This window comes from Panulirus ornatus, chromosome 38 (genome assembly GCF_036320965.1).
Source record: "Panulirus ornatus isolate Po-2019 chromosome 38, ASM3632096v1, whole genome shotgun sequence".
NCBI lineage: Eukaryota > Metazoa > Arthropoda > Malacostraca > Decapoda > Palinuridae > Panulirus > Panulirus ornatus.
The window spans coordinates 1,253,991-1,269,250 of record NC_092261.1 but is presented as its reverse complement, the minus strand read 5'-3'; the positions used below and the strand labels follow the sequence as shown (position 1 = coordinate 1,269,250).

The 15,260-nt window shown below is 43.3% G+C and overlaps 1 protein-coding gene across 2 annotated transcripts in view; it reads left to right on the top strand.

Moving 5' to 3' along the window:
- Window positions 1–15,260, top strand: part of nan (transient receptor potential cation channel subfamily V member nanchung) — a 98,115-nt gene that overhangs the window by 2,787 nt on the left and 80,068 nt on the right. Inside the window, exon 1 of one of the 2 annotated variants that reach the window (XM_071684321.1) lies at window positions 11,269–11,431. The exons of the other annotated variant lie outside the window; for it this stretch is intronic. The gene's annotated coding sequence lies outside the window, so the exon portion shown is untranslated. Of the gene's footprint in view, window positions 1–11,268; window positions 11,432–15,260 lie in introns of those variants that run through there. 2 annotated transcript variants of the gene reach the window in all.

Genomic DNA, 15,260 nt, shown 5'->3' with positions numbered 1-15,260 from the left:
ATATATATATATATATATATATATATATGTATATATATATATATATATATATATATATATATATATATATATATATATATATATATATATATATATATATATATATATATATATATATATATATATATATATATATAGGTAAAGTGTGTGAAAGAAGAAAGTTAAGAGTAAATGTGAATAAGAGCAAGGTTATTAGGTACAGTAGGGTTGAGGGTCAAGTCAATTGGGAGGTGAGTTTGAATGGAGAAAAACTGGAGGAAGTAAAGTGTTTTAGATATCTGGGAGTGGATCTGGCAGCGGATGGAACCATGGAAGCGGAAGTGGATCATAGGGTGGGGGAGGGGGCGAAAATCCTGGGAGCCTTGAAGAATGTGTGGAAGTCGAGAACATTATCTCGGAAAGCAAAAATGGGTATGTTTGAAGGAATAGTGGTTCCAACAATGTTGTATGGTTGCGAGGCGTGGGCTATGGATAGAGTTGTGCGCAGGAGGATGGATGTGCTGGAAATGAGATGTTTGAGGACAATGTGTTGTGTGAGGCGGTTTGATCGAGTAAGTAACGTAAGGGTAAGAGAGATGTGTGGAAATAAAAAGAGCGTGGTTGAGAGAGCAGAAGAGGGTGTTTTGAAATGGTTTGGGCACATGGAAAGAATGAGTGAGGAAAGATTGACCAAGAGGATATATGTGTCGGACGAGAAGTGGGAGACCAAATTGGAGGTGGAAAGATGGAGTGAAAAAGATTTTGTGTGATCGGGGCCTGAACATGCAGGAGGGTGAAAGGAGGGCAAGGAATAGGGTGAATTGGATCGATGTGGTATACCGGGGTTGACGTGCTGTCAGTGAATTGAATCAGGGCATGTGAAGCGTCTGGGGTAAACCATGGAAAGCTGTGTAGGTATGTATATTTGCGTGTGTGGACGTATGTATATACATGTGTATGGGGGTGGGTTGGGCCATTTCTTTCGTCTGTTTCCTTGCGCTACCTCGCAAACGCGGGAGACAGCGACAAAGCAAAAAAAAAAAAAAAAAAAAAAAAAATATATATATATATATATATATATATATATATATATATATATATATATATATATATATATATATATATTCATATACATATATGAAGGTGAAATTGCACTTTAGTTCATATGACTTCATTTAACATGTAATTTTTCTACACGTGCCAATTGTGTAGAAAAATCACGTTTTAAATAGATCTTTATGACTCCTACTGTAGGACAATTTCACCATAATTTTCATCACGGACTTTTGTCATCATATGTATATATATATATATATATATATATATATATATATATATATATATATATATATATATATATATATATATATATGTGTGTGTGTGTGTGTGTGCACGAGTAGGAAGAGAGGAAAGTGACTGGTTTCCAGTGAATGTCAGTTTGCGGCAGGGATGCGTGATGTCTCCATGGTTGTTTAATTTCTTTATGGATGGGGTTGTTAGGGAGGTGAATGCAAAAGTTTTAGAGAGAGGGGCAAGTATGAAGTCTTTTATAGATGAGAGGCCTTGGGAAGTGAGTCAGTTGTTCGCTGATGATATGACGCTGGTGGCTGATTCGGGTGAGAAACTGCAGAAGTTAATGACTGAGTTTGGTAACGTGTGTGAAAGAAAAAACCTGAGAGTAAATGTGAATAAGAGCAAGGCTATTAGGTTCAGTAGGGTTGAGGGACAAGTAAACCGGGAGGTGAGTTTGAATGGAGAAAAAGTGGAGGAAGTGAAGTGTTTTAGATTTCTGGGAGTGGATTTGGCAGCGGATGGAACCATGGAAGCGGAAGTGAGTCACAGGGTGGGGGAGGGGGCGAAAATTCTGGGAGCGTTGAAGAATGTGTGGAAGGCGAGAACGTTATCACGGAGAGCAAAAATGGATATGTTTGAAGGAATAGTGGTTCCAACAATGTTATATGGTTGTGAGGCATGGGCTATTGATAGGGTTGTGCGGAGGAGGGTGGATGTGTTGGAAATGAGATGTTTGAGGACAATATGTGGTGTGAGGTGGTTTGACCGAGTAAGTAATGAAAGGGGAAGAGAGATGTGTGGTAATGAAAAGAGTGTGGTTGAGAGAGCAGAAGAGGGTGTATTGAAATGGTTTGGTCACATGGAGAGAATGAGTGAGGAAAGATTGACAAAGAGGATATATGTGTGAGAGGTGGAGGGAACGAGGGGAAGTGGGAGACCAAATTGTAAGTGGAAGGATTGAGTGAAAAAGATCTTGAGCGATCGGGGCCTGAACATACAGGAGGGTGAAAGGCATGCAAGTAATAGAGTGAATTGGAACGATGTGGTATACCGGGGTGGACGTGCTGTCAATGGATTGAACCAGAGCATATATATATATATATATATATATATATATATATATATATATATATATATGAAATGAGTTATATGTATTGGTGTCATTTCTGCATCAACTTGCAATGTTAAGAATACTGTAGATAAGGCTGCAAATTTACGTTCGTAATTGAGTCAAAACGTCCTAGCCTGCCGATAAGATATCTGGAAAGCCGTGGTTTACCTTGGAAAGATTAGCGTATGTTTAAGCCGCTCAGCATACAAGATGATACGACCTGCAAGGACCCCAGGGATGAGGTTCCTTCTGGGATGAAGGATGCAACAAGCCACGGTCCAACCTGGTGATGGGAATCCTGCAGTGAGCAGGTCCGGAGACTCCTGCCCACTGACGGCCTGAGTATGAAGGAGCATATGAAGGTGGCCAAGGGCGCTGCTGTTGGGTGTTGCTGTGGGGCGCTGCAGTAGGGCGCTGCTGTTGGGCACTGCTGGTGGGTGTTGCTGCAGGGCGCTGCAGTAGGGCGCTGCTGTTGGGCACTGCTGTTGGGCACTGCTGTTGGGTGTTGCTGTGGGGCGCTGCTGTAGGGTGCTGCCGTAGGGCGCTGCTGTAGGGTGTTGCTGCAGGGCGCTGCTGTAGGGTGTTGCTGCATTGTTAATGTTCCATTTGGTATGTGAGACACGCAAGACTCCTTTGATCACACGCCGCCGGTGAAGACGAGCCCCTCGGGCGCCGTCGCTGGGTGCAGAGAGCTCCTCATGCATAATGTTACCAGCGTGTGTGGCAAGGACCCGCTAGTGGCCTGTGGGAGGGTGTGTGAGGGGACCCGCTAGTGGCCTGTGGGAGGCTGTGTGCGGGACCCGCTGGTGGCTCGTGGGTGGGGACCATGTAGCAGGGGCAGATACATGACAGGGGTAGGCAGTGAAGGTCAAGGGGTAAGCGTGTGGTCGTGGCAAGGGTTAGTCACATTAACACTCGCGGATTGTCCATTTCTGAATCGGCAAAACCTCAGCAGAAAAGCACAGTTCTAGACAGAAAAGTGGCTGATGTCACCTAAGTAAGAGAGAGTGCCAGCTCCATCATTACCTGTCTGATCATCAAAGAAGTAATTTACTTTTCCCAGTTTCTCAAGGTGCCGGCAACGCTGCCTTCTTCCTCACATTAATCTAACCCGTCACTGCAGAGCAGCATTACTCTGGTAAACTGATCACACACACACACACACACACACATATATATATATATATATATATATATATATATATATATATATATATATATATATATATATATATATATATATATACATCGAAGAGACGAAGCTAGGACGCCTAGCTTCGTCTCTTCGATGTATATCAACTGACTGTTATATTTCTCTCTTGTTTCTCCCCTGATGATGTGATTATTACACGAAAGTGCGCATGGGAACTTATCGTTTTTTATTTTCCCCGTGGACTCATAGGAATATATATATACATATATATATATATATATATATATATATATATATATATATATATATATATATATATATATATATATTTTTTTTTTTTTTTTTTGCCGCTGTCTCCCGCGTTTGCGAGGTAGCGCAAGGAAACAGACGAAAGAAATGGCCCAACCCACCCCCATACACATGTATATACATACGTCCACACACGCAAATATACATACCTACACAGCTTTCCATGGTTTACCCCAGACGCTTCACATGCCTTGATTCAATCCACTGACAGCACGTCAACCCCGGTATACCACATCGCTCCAATTCACTCTATTCCTTGCCCTCCTTTCACCCTCCTGCATGTTCAGGCCCCGATCACACAAAATCTTTTTCACTCCATCTTTCCACCTCCAATTTGGTCTCCCTCTTCTCCTCGTTCCCTCCACCTCCGACACATATATCCTCTTGGTCAATCTTTCCTCACTCATTCTCTCCATGTGCCCAAACCATTTCAAAACCCCCTGTTCTGCTCTCTCAACCACGCTCTTTTCATTTCCACACATCTCTCTTACCCTTACGTTACTTACTCAATCAAACCACCTCACACCACACATTGTCCTCAAACATCTCATTTCCAGCACATCCATCCTCCTGCGCACAACTCTATCCATAGCCCACGCCTCGCAACCATACAACATTGTTGGAACCACTATTCCTTCAAACATACCCATTTTTGCTTTCCGAGATAATGTTCTCGACTTCCACACATTCTTCAAGGCTCCCAGAATTTTCGCCCCCTCCCCCACCCTATGATCCACTTCCGCTTCCATGTGTGTGTGTGTGAGTGTACATATCTGTGTATATAGAAATAATTTTTGATTATTACTGGACGAAGAGGGAGTCTTACATTCATGTGTATCTGTGTGCGTATTTGTGTACAGTTGTGGGTCTGTATGTAATTACCACTTTACATGTTAAGTGAGGCAGATGCACACTCCGGGGTTCCAGCTCCTTCACTCTAGGATGACAACCCTTAGTAACAGTTCCAGATCTCAGCCTCTGCACGCTAGGGTCCCAGTCTCCTAACCTTTACATCACATGACCTGTCATACGTTTCACTAATAATGGCGTCGGGGTTTTCAGGATCCTTACAATGGCAGACGTGGCATCTTCTGCTGCACTGGTGACGTTAGTCTGCTTCTGGGCGTCATGTTGTGGTCTGTGGTTCCGCTAAAGTGTCGCAGTTGGAAGACCTTGTGAGGTAATATCATCACCACATGATCGACCACATGAACAGCATCTCGCCTTTATCTTTATTTCATATCCATTATTTACATTACAAATTCTTGACGTATTTTTTCACTTAATCTGTCCCTACTTCTTCTTGCAGCGGCTTTAGTAAGGAAGCTCCATTTGTGCTAAATTTACTACGTTGACGGTATATCCAAATCTTGCTGAGCATTATATATCCATGTATAGGATGGCTAGAATGGTAAGTCCGTCCTACTCCTGCAGCAGTCAGGGAAGATGTGGTGGCGGCTGCTGTGGTCCACAGTTGATGAAGACCTCATGATGAGCGGGGCTGGTGGACATATACTTTCGTCCACCGTGATTTTCTCTTTGTTCAGGACGAGTTTCTTTCCTCCAGCGTGAGATTCTAGGCTGCCTGTCCGTCCAGTGCTACACAACGGTATAGGTGATGGTAAACTTTGTTTACAACTTACTGTAAGCCTGATGAGTCCCCGGTCAGGGCAAACACGATACTTTTCGTCCTCATGTTGAACAAGTTTCCGAAAATTCAGGTAACTCTATTATGGTTTTCATTCTCTTTTCCCCTGAAAGTTAAAGATCATTCATAAGGTTTACTCAGAAATGATAAGTCTCCTGTAAAGTTGTAGTTTGCCTGAACCTCTTAACCATGACCGTACCATCCTTGAGAACGACGGTACCGTCCCTGGGCAAGACGGTACCGTCCCTGGGCAAGACGGTACCGTCCCTGGGCAAGACGGTACCGTCCCTGGGCAAGACGGTACCGTCCCTGGGCAAGACGGTAACGTCCCTGGGCAAGACGGTACCGTCCTTGAGAACGACGGTACGATCCTTGGGCAGGATATACCCTGGTCTTTGGCTGTACTTTAAAGTAAGAGATCAACTGTAGCCTTACCTACCCATGCCGTCACCAGCATAACACCGTCATCTGTGCCACCTCTCTCTCTCTCTCTCTCTCTCTCTCTCTCTCTCTCTCTCTCTCTCTCTCTCTCTCTCTCTCTCTCTCGGTCAACACTATCCCTTACCATTAACTTTACCACAACTTTCTCTAAAATTATCCTGACCCTCTTTCTACACTTTGATGACCCATACGACCACTACCATTACCAGCACCAACACCACTACCACACCACCACTACCACCACCACCAACACCACTACCACACCACCACTACCACCACTACTATCATGTTTCCTCTCTAACTGGTAGGTGAGGTTATCGTAAGGAGGGACTACGTACCTGCGAGTGTGAGGAACCTTGCAGGCAGGAAGAACACTAGTGGTGTCAGGCGGGCAGTACGAGGAGTAATAACTTGTCATCCAACAACTTCACTATTTTGTTGCATCAGACAAGAAGAGCAGAGTCAGTTCTGATATCACAAACAGTATTTCCAGTATGTACACAGCTCAGGCAACAGATGTATATACCTGGAAAGTAATGGTTGTAGATATCTGGAGCACAAGAGATGGATATACCTGAAACGCACTAGTGTAGTGCATCAGTAATGCGTCTGCTGTGTGAGGCTGAACAGGAAGCAAACATTCCCCAGAAATATCATAGTCCGAGACAGCCGGAGACACGCACACGTGTGGTTTAACATGCAAACACCTAGTATGTACGCCTACACACACACACACACACACACACACACACACACACACACACACACACATATATACTTAGCTTAGGCTAAGTGTGTATGTGTGTCTGTACGTGTACGCGTGTGTGCACTCAGGGGGAGAAACATGGTGCACATATACAAGGTAAAGAGACGGGACAACACGAATGTAAAAGTGTCATTCCGTAACGCAACACACAAGTGATCATCACACAAGGTGCGAGGTCAGATCAATAGGTGGACGAGCCTGGTTGCTGGCTGGACCTGGTAATGAGGACAACACAACGCTGGGATCAGCGGAGGTACAGACGATCTCCCGGCTTGACCACCTTCACCAGAGCTCCCGCACGCACGACTGTCAGGCTCACAGTGAACGTGAGTGCCTCTAACGTGTCTTACGGTCGGAACCTCAAGATTAAAGTGCTACTTGGGCTAAGTGTAGGCCCTCTCCCAGGATTAGATCTGAAGATTGTAAGAGCAGACGTGCCGCACCTCGAGCCTTTGTTACTGGTGCAGGGAACAGGCCAGTTGCAACTGAAGCTGCAAATTATTCATATATTCATAAAAAACACTGTGCACATATGCAACGTAAACATCCATGTGAATTTTAGGAAATATAATTGTTAACAGTGAAAACAAGTAACCAGAGAGACATATTGAGAGAGATTAATCTGTTGTTCATATTCCATAGAGCCGCAAGTGGAACAGATCAGTGTTCGATGAAGACAACATAGTATTTCAAGTTGTGCAGCCAGGAAGGTACGGTCTGTGACAAGGAGAGAGAAAGCTTCGTCCTCAGGGCTAACGCATGAAGTGAATCAATAAGGGAGGGAAGATGGAGCCAACACTGCACCAGAGGGTGATGTGAAAAATCATATTGTTGTGTAGGAGTTGCCGGACGACAAAGGGAATTGAGAAATAAGGTAAAACAGAAAAGAACTAAATCGAAAATAAGCTGAGATAGCAACTATGAAAATAAAAACATTTCTTGGAAGAAGAAAATAGAGATTGAATCCTTAGAAAAGAGCAGACACGCCATTACTGAGATTGAAGGTATTCTAAAAGGAATAGCTCTGAAAAGCCCATAGGAGATAAGTGACTAAGAGAGAGAAGCTGAAGGTGAAGTAAGAAACGTGAAGAAGACCAGACGACAAGCAGAGACAAGCAGGAACAAACGAAATACAAGAGAATCTGGAGTGACGAAATCTCTTATATTTCTGGTGAGGAGAATTCAGTTTGCTGAATATTTCCTTATCCATGGACGTACTTGAATATAATTCTAACATTTTCCAGCGGAGAGTCTGTCCCCTTTATGAATGTCCTAAGGTGGGACTCTGGCACCAGGGTTGGTACATCGTGTCCCATACTTATCATTTTGTATTTGTCTGGGTTTGAATCACATCATCTATGCAGCAGACCGTCATTGGAGTTTGTCTTGATCCCTTTGTAGGTTGACGCAATCCCTCTTACATGTTGCTTTCCCCATGATCTTGGTATAGTCAGCAAACGTATTCGTTGGAGCCTCTTGACAGTGTTCAGGAGGGCACTGTGTTCTGGAGAGCCGTCGTCGACGATAATATTAGAGTTAATATACCTCCATCCATTATGACTTCATACGTCAGCATGATGACAGACAAGATTCCCATCTCTGTGACGTGTAAGACATCCCAGGTGAGGAGCGGTAGGTAGGTAAGCTGACTATGCTTACTGAGGAAGTCTACAAGCCATGGACTGGGACGTCTTCACCTCTTTAGGTTGAAGGTTCTGTTGATGGTTAGGTTAAAGTCCAGCAAGCAGACGAGGTAGAAGATGGTAGAGGAGGTCATCGTGATGATCAAACTCCTGTGTGTGTGTGTGTGTGTGTGTGTGTGTGTGTGTGTGTGTGTCTTCGTTGTCTATCAATTGACCTCTATTTCTCTCTTGTGTCTCTCCTTATGATATGATTATTACACGAAAGTGCACTTGGGAACTTATCGTGTTTCATTTTCTCCGTGGACTTATAGGAATATACTTGATCACGCGCAAAATTGTGATCATTTCTAATATATATATATATATATATATATATATATATATATATATATTTATTTATCTATTCTATTTTGCTTTGTCGCTGTCTCCCGCGTTAGCGAGGTAGCGCAAGGGAACAGACGAAAGAATGGCCCAACCCACCCACATACACATGTATATACATACACGTCCACACACGCACATATACATACCCATACATCTCAACGTACACATATATATACACACACAGACATATACATATATACACATGTACATAATTCATACTGTCTGCCTTTATTTATTCCCATATATATACATATATTCCCATATATAAATATTTATTCTCATATATATACATATATATATATATATATATATATATATATATATATATATATATATATATATATATATATATATATATATACATATGTGTGTGTGTGTGAGTATAGGGCTTTCTATAAATGCATTAGGGACAAAAGTGTGTTAGAGAATGACACTGGTATAGGTTTGTTGAGTTTAGCAGACAAGGTGCATGGGGTGATGGTGACTGATACCATCTGGTCCACACAGGCGCCTTGCTTGTAGCCAGAGAGAGAAATGCTTTTTGGACTTTACGAAAACAGAGGCGTACGAGTAGCTCCCCTCCACTGCCGCCCGTGCTGGCTGGCAGGGCCTCCATGTAGTGCTGATAGTGAAGGCTCTCGCTAACTCTCCTTCTGTGTCCGTATATCGCGCCGGGTCTGTTATTATCCTGCCAGCATAACATATACATATTCCAACTTCCTTATTTCAATCATTTATTCCTGATCTACTCAGCTATATCTTCCTTTCTTCGACTTCTCTGTTTCTTCAGTTCACTGTAAGTCTGCATCTTAAGGTCTCTTTCCCATACTTTTCCTTTCGTTAGTCGTACTTCATCAGTTTGAAAGCTAAATTTTTCTTGATCCTCTTTTTGTTTCATCTTATCTACGGTCATGTGCGTCCCTGTACATCTGGCAGTGTTACATATCCATGTAACATGTCTTTCTTGTACAACAAGTGTTGTGTTTCGTGAGTTTCATTATGATACGGTAAATTTCTATACCATTTTTCCTTATGTTTCTGTATATTGATCTCTGCCATAATGCTGTGTTCTATCATCGTCTCTCTTGCATTCCACCTGTTCTAGGTCGTTGCTTCATACTCTGACATCTTGGTTGACCTTAAACGACACTGTGTCGTCCCCGTGGTCATCATCTGACCTCCGACCTGGAAAGAGGACCTCTTGACCTTAGCAGCAGAAGCACTCCCTCGGCAGCTTCCCAGAATACATTATTAAGACCTTTTTTGTTAACACACAAGTTGGCTCCATTGTGGAAGCTTCACAAATTTTTGTCTACATACAATACTTGGATTTCCTTTATACACCGCTGATGCGCCGAACGCGGTCGTGGTTGTTGGTGTGGTCGTGGTTCCTGGTCTTGATATCCTACTGCTTGTTAACGCTGTCTTCGTTATGCTGTCTGTTATTTTGTCTTTTGTTATGCTCTTCGTTATCATAGATTATGGCATATATTGTTTATCTATGCTCAACTTCTTTATTCAGTTCCTCGTCATGTTACACCTTCGCTTCAGGAGCCAGCCTCTGATTTCTTCCACCCAGTGTCCTCACAGTGTCCCATCCTGCTGGTCTCAGCTGCGTCATGATCACCTCGCCTGCTGCTGTTATTCTGTATGTAGTGCCGTTTAATAGTTCCTTGTCATCTTGCATCAGCCATCCTGCCACCTTCTCTCAGCATACTGCTACCATCAGGTCTTAATATACTCTCTATTGTCTTATGCTTTTCTTGCCTGCTTTTTGTCCTTCTTCTCCGTCGCTTTCTGGTCCTTCAATCTCTCTTCTTTCTCTTTCAGCTTTCTCTGTCCCTCTCTCTGATACATTCTCTATCTCTTTTGTTTTCTACCCTTCTGTAACAGTCTATCTGCAATCATTTTTACTTTTCTGTGACATTTGTTTTTTTTACTTCCTTCTTAATTTTCCTCATATTTTTTATTTCATTTTTACCTTTTTTCCTGTGCCTCTTTTACTTGCCTCTCAATATGTTTCTGCTATTTTTTCATCGTTTTTCATCATCCATTCCCTCTAGGTTATTTAGTTTCCACCGTTTTCTTATCTTTTCCTCTTATCTCTTCTTCCTCCACTTCACTTTATCTTTCTCCTATTCTTACCATGTATTGCTCCGCCTCCTACTGCTCCTATCACTCTTCCTCGCATTCTATATTGTTGTCCCTTTAACTAGTTCCTTGTCTCTCTCATTTCTATTCCTTCCCCCTTATTTCCACCTCTTAGCCTTCACCAAAGGAGGGATGAACAAATGGGAGGGATGAACACATGGGAGGGATGAACACTTGGGAGGGAGTCAGTGGAAAATAGAAGCAGAAAGAGGGAGTCGGTGGGAGGGGGAGGGAGGGTTAGTGTAGACGCCCCATCTTTTGTTGTGTGTTGGTCATGCAAGGTAACGATCTGGTGGCTTCCCCTCTGCCTGACTGACACGCCACCACACCACACCACACCACAGCAGGTCCCCGCCTCGCCTCCACCCTCAGTCATGCCCCGGGGCCGTGTGTGGCACTGTTCCTGGGCGATCTTGGTGGGAGCTGGTGACTTTCGTGGTGACTCCATACTTTGTGAGGATGTTTGAAAACAGAAGACGTGATAATGGTGGTTAATTTGGTGATTCGTAAAGGTCTTTAGATTGGCCTAAAGAAGACCTTGTTGAACCTCCTGGTAGGTTTTGGTGATCCACGTGAAGTAAGGATATGCTGTGATGAGAGAAGACCTGCTGTTGTGAACATGGTGATTCGTGACCAACTGAAAACGAGGTCACGGTGATTATATCCGTCGGATCCCTACTGCGCTCCATACTGACTGCTGCACACATGTGTGCGGCCCAGTGACTGCTGCAGTGATATGATCACGGGTTGTGGTGACTACATGCAGTGATCACGGGTTATGGTGACTACATGCAATGAAACAGTGATCTGTTCCATTCATGGTCAAATTCAAGGTAGCGCTTTGATACGTTGATGTCTGTGTGACAAGCAGTAAGTTGTGGTAAGATTAAAGCGAAAATTTGTTATATAAATTATCCAATTTTGTGAGGACAATGGTGAAAACCCGATAATGATTAGTGATGCGAGTGAGCGTATGACCAGGGATGTAGCTTTATATTGGGGTGAAAATAGTGATAAACATCTTAGATTAGATATGGTTGTATAAACAACGTAATCATAATGGTGAAATGGTCGTATCAGTGTTTGTGACTGAGGTTCTGGTGATGTAATGGTGATTCCCGACATACGACCTCGATGAGAAATCTGGAAAAGAGATACAGAAAACGTGAGAAGATCTTGAGGATAGCAAAGATGATCTTCATGTGGGATGTGAGAGTGTAGAGATGATCTTCATGTGGGATGTGAGAGTGTAGAGATGATCTTCATGTGGGATGTGAGAGTGTAGAGATGATCTTCATGTGGGATGTGAGAGTGTAGAGATGAGAGGTGATGACATGCCATAATAAGTTTGTATTTTGTTTGATAAAATCATACAAGTTATTGGTAATTGGTGTGATAAGGGAATTATCATTCGTAGAAACAAACTAAAAAAGTATTCATTCAGATGTTATTTTTCCCAAGTAGGGAGTGACAACCAGCCCAAAGCCAGTTTATAGTGTGAATGTGTGGAGGTTATGTGGGAGACTCCTGCTTTGCCGTGGGAGGAGAGTATACCTGATGCTGAAGAAGTTGTTGAGTTGGTAGAGTGGTGGGTGGTGCTGTCTGAGGAGCCACGACCAGCTGCTGCCATATGGCAAGTAGCGGCTTCCTTCTTTACCTCTGGTCAACTACACTTGGGTAGATCACAACGTGTCAGGTTACGGTCTCAGCTTTGTCCCTTATGGTAAGCTTCAGAGGAGATATGTTCCATGGAAAGCTTGACTCTGTGCTGCTTCATGTCTTTCCAGGGCATTGTATTGCCCTAGCCTGTTGCACTATCTCTCTTGTGGTGAGCCTCAGGGGAGATATATTCCAGGGGAGGCCAGACTTTAAGCTGGGTTACGTGTCCCTGGGGATATCTGTATTGCTCTGGCTGACTTGATTGCTACAGCTGGAACTAAAAAAGTTAGCTACAGGCCAGGCATTAGTCCATGTTGTCCTGGGTCCAGAACTGAATGGGAGAGTTTGAGGAATAGGTTTGAAAAGGACAGAGAATTGAATCATTAGATTCTGATATCAAGCCATGAGACCTGAAGCAACGGATTCAGTACTCAGAAATAAATGTACTGTGCAGGAGACAATGAACCACGTATATTGAGATGATAACAACTGTCTCTTCAGAGGTCTGACTCACTGGTTACCAGACCGAATACATACTACTTGTTTACGACAGAGGACCTGGAACCTCCCGGATCAGTATGGAAGAAGTCGTCTTTTATTCATTTTTGTTGTTCTTTATGTCCTTGTTATGCTGCTGACAGAGAGAGTATGATGCAAGAAAGAACTTATTACGTCATTAGTCGTTCCATCAAAGCCTGTCGCCGTGAGATGGTCACCGTCAGCTCCTCCTGTCCAAGATCCTTTATCCCTGAGTTTCATTACGTCAGAGCAACACCCACACTGAACCCTCGTAACCTCACACACATAATTGTGATGAGGTTCTTGCTTGTTTCCATTGCTGACCTAATTCTCTCGGTCATTTACCGATGAGCAAAGCAGAGAGAACACTAAGACGACCACCAGAGAACCCGTGGTCTCAGCTACTGGATCGGTCCTTTATGGGCATCTGCACTGGGAAGGTCGTCGGTGTGGGGACTCGTCTGAGAGATCCCTCGGGGGGAGGGAGAGACGGGGGTGAGTGTGCCGCAATGCGCTGCCTCGGCGTGTCTTCCATATCTGGCTTGATGTGAACTCTTCAACTTGATCAATATCAGTACGATGTCACTCCTCTGGATCCAGTTGTAATGTAGTAAGAGAAGATTGAAATCTACTACAGATACTACGTCAGAGAACCACTACGTAGTGACCTAGTAAGAACATCCACATTTCTGTAGCCAAGTGTCGTAAGCAGCTCAGTGTGTAGTGTCCATCGTGCAGACTGTGGCCACACCATGTCAGCTCTGTACCTTCATCATCCATCGTTATGTTTATCACGGAAACCAATCATTTCGTTCGCCATTGTCAGTCATAAGGATTAGGATTAGTCAATGGGTTTATCCTTAAATATCTTGTTGAATGATAAGGTTTGAAGTTACCATTATGATCTGGGGTTATGCTAATCTTAAGGTTTATTGTTACCCACTGGACTCAGTATCAAACATGGAACAACAGTATTAATCTATGAATATTTTGTTATTGAATTCAGAATCTATCGTAGCATTTAGGATACAAAAAAATAATTTCTATTAATTCCTGTGACTGTTATTAACAACTAGACTAGGAAGTAATTTCTAGAGGTAAACTTATTAATGACTTGCGTATCAGTCTTTATTATTGATGACTGAGCTTCGTATTGCGTCCTGACAAAATACTGTAGCTGGGTCAAAAGGAATCTGGCTAAGTAGGGACCTCGAGGTTAGGATTATTGAGGAACGTTAATGGGGCCCCTGCAGCTCCCGGTTAATGATAGGCTCACGATGATGAAGGTTGCCCTAGCATATACTTCGCTCAGGAACGCTGACAACTTAACCTAAAACTAAAACTCTCACTTCGGGGAACAGTCGAGCGCTGGCGATGATCTTTGGTGACGTAAGTTTACGTCTTTGTCTGCAGTGCCTTCATCATATCGGATGGTGTTATAGGAGACAAGTATTACGTAACGATAAAGTCATCATACAAGAGATACGTATATATGTGGCGGGAGCGGTGAGATGGCCATATTGTTAATGCATTTCACTATAGATCCTGAGGATCTGGATTCTCTGGGATTTACTCGATTAACTAATGTTGGAAACTTGCAACAGAGCTTATATAGCAGGGAAACAAAGGCACTAACTCCTCTGTCTGTTCCTCTGGTAATGGTTTGTGTTAAGGCTTTACATGGGAGAATCCCTGGTTCCTCTGTAGGTATAAAGGATTAGTTCTCAAGACGGGGATTCCATGTCAATCTGAGGGATGAAGTGGAAGATGAGTGTTTACTTGTATGTGAGGAATCGTAATGGAGGATACATGCCAGCTGGTACTGTACACACACAGCCAGCTGGTACTGTACACACATGGCTCCACATATCTTAATCCAGGCTGGCTCCCTGGATCAGTGTACAGGTAACGTGTGCCTGTGATTGTGTACTCCTGGTCAGGGCATGTCCTCTGCTCCTTATTAAGAAATAAGCCTAACATTGCCTCCTCCCCCCAGGCACCACACATGAAGGTACTCACCGTGCTAATGTCTGAACCCTAACTTTCATGTCAACAACTCATGCACAACAATACCAGCTCAAATTAGGTTCAGTTTCTGAGCAAAATGTAAAAGTGGTTGTGCACATTCATCGATCACACAAGGTTCAACAGCTTATGGTTGCTGACTTACACAGTTGCTAACAATGTTCCCGTGGGATCTGTCC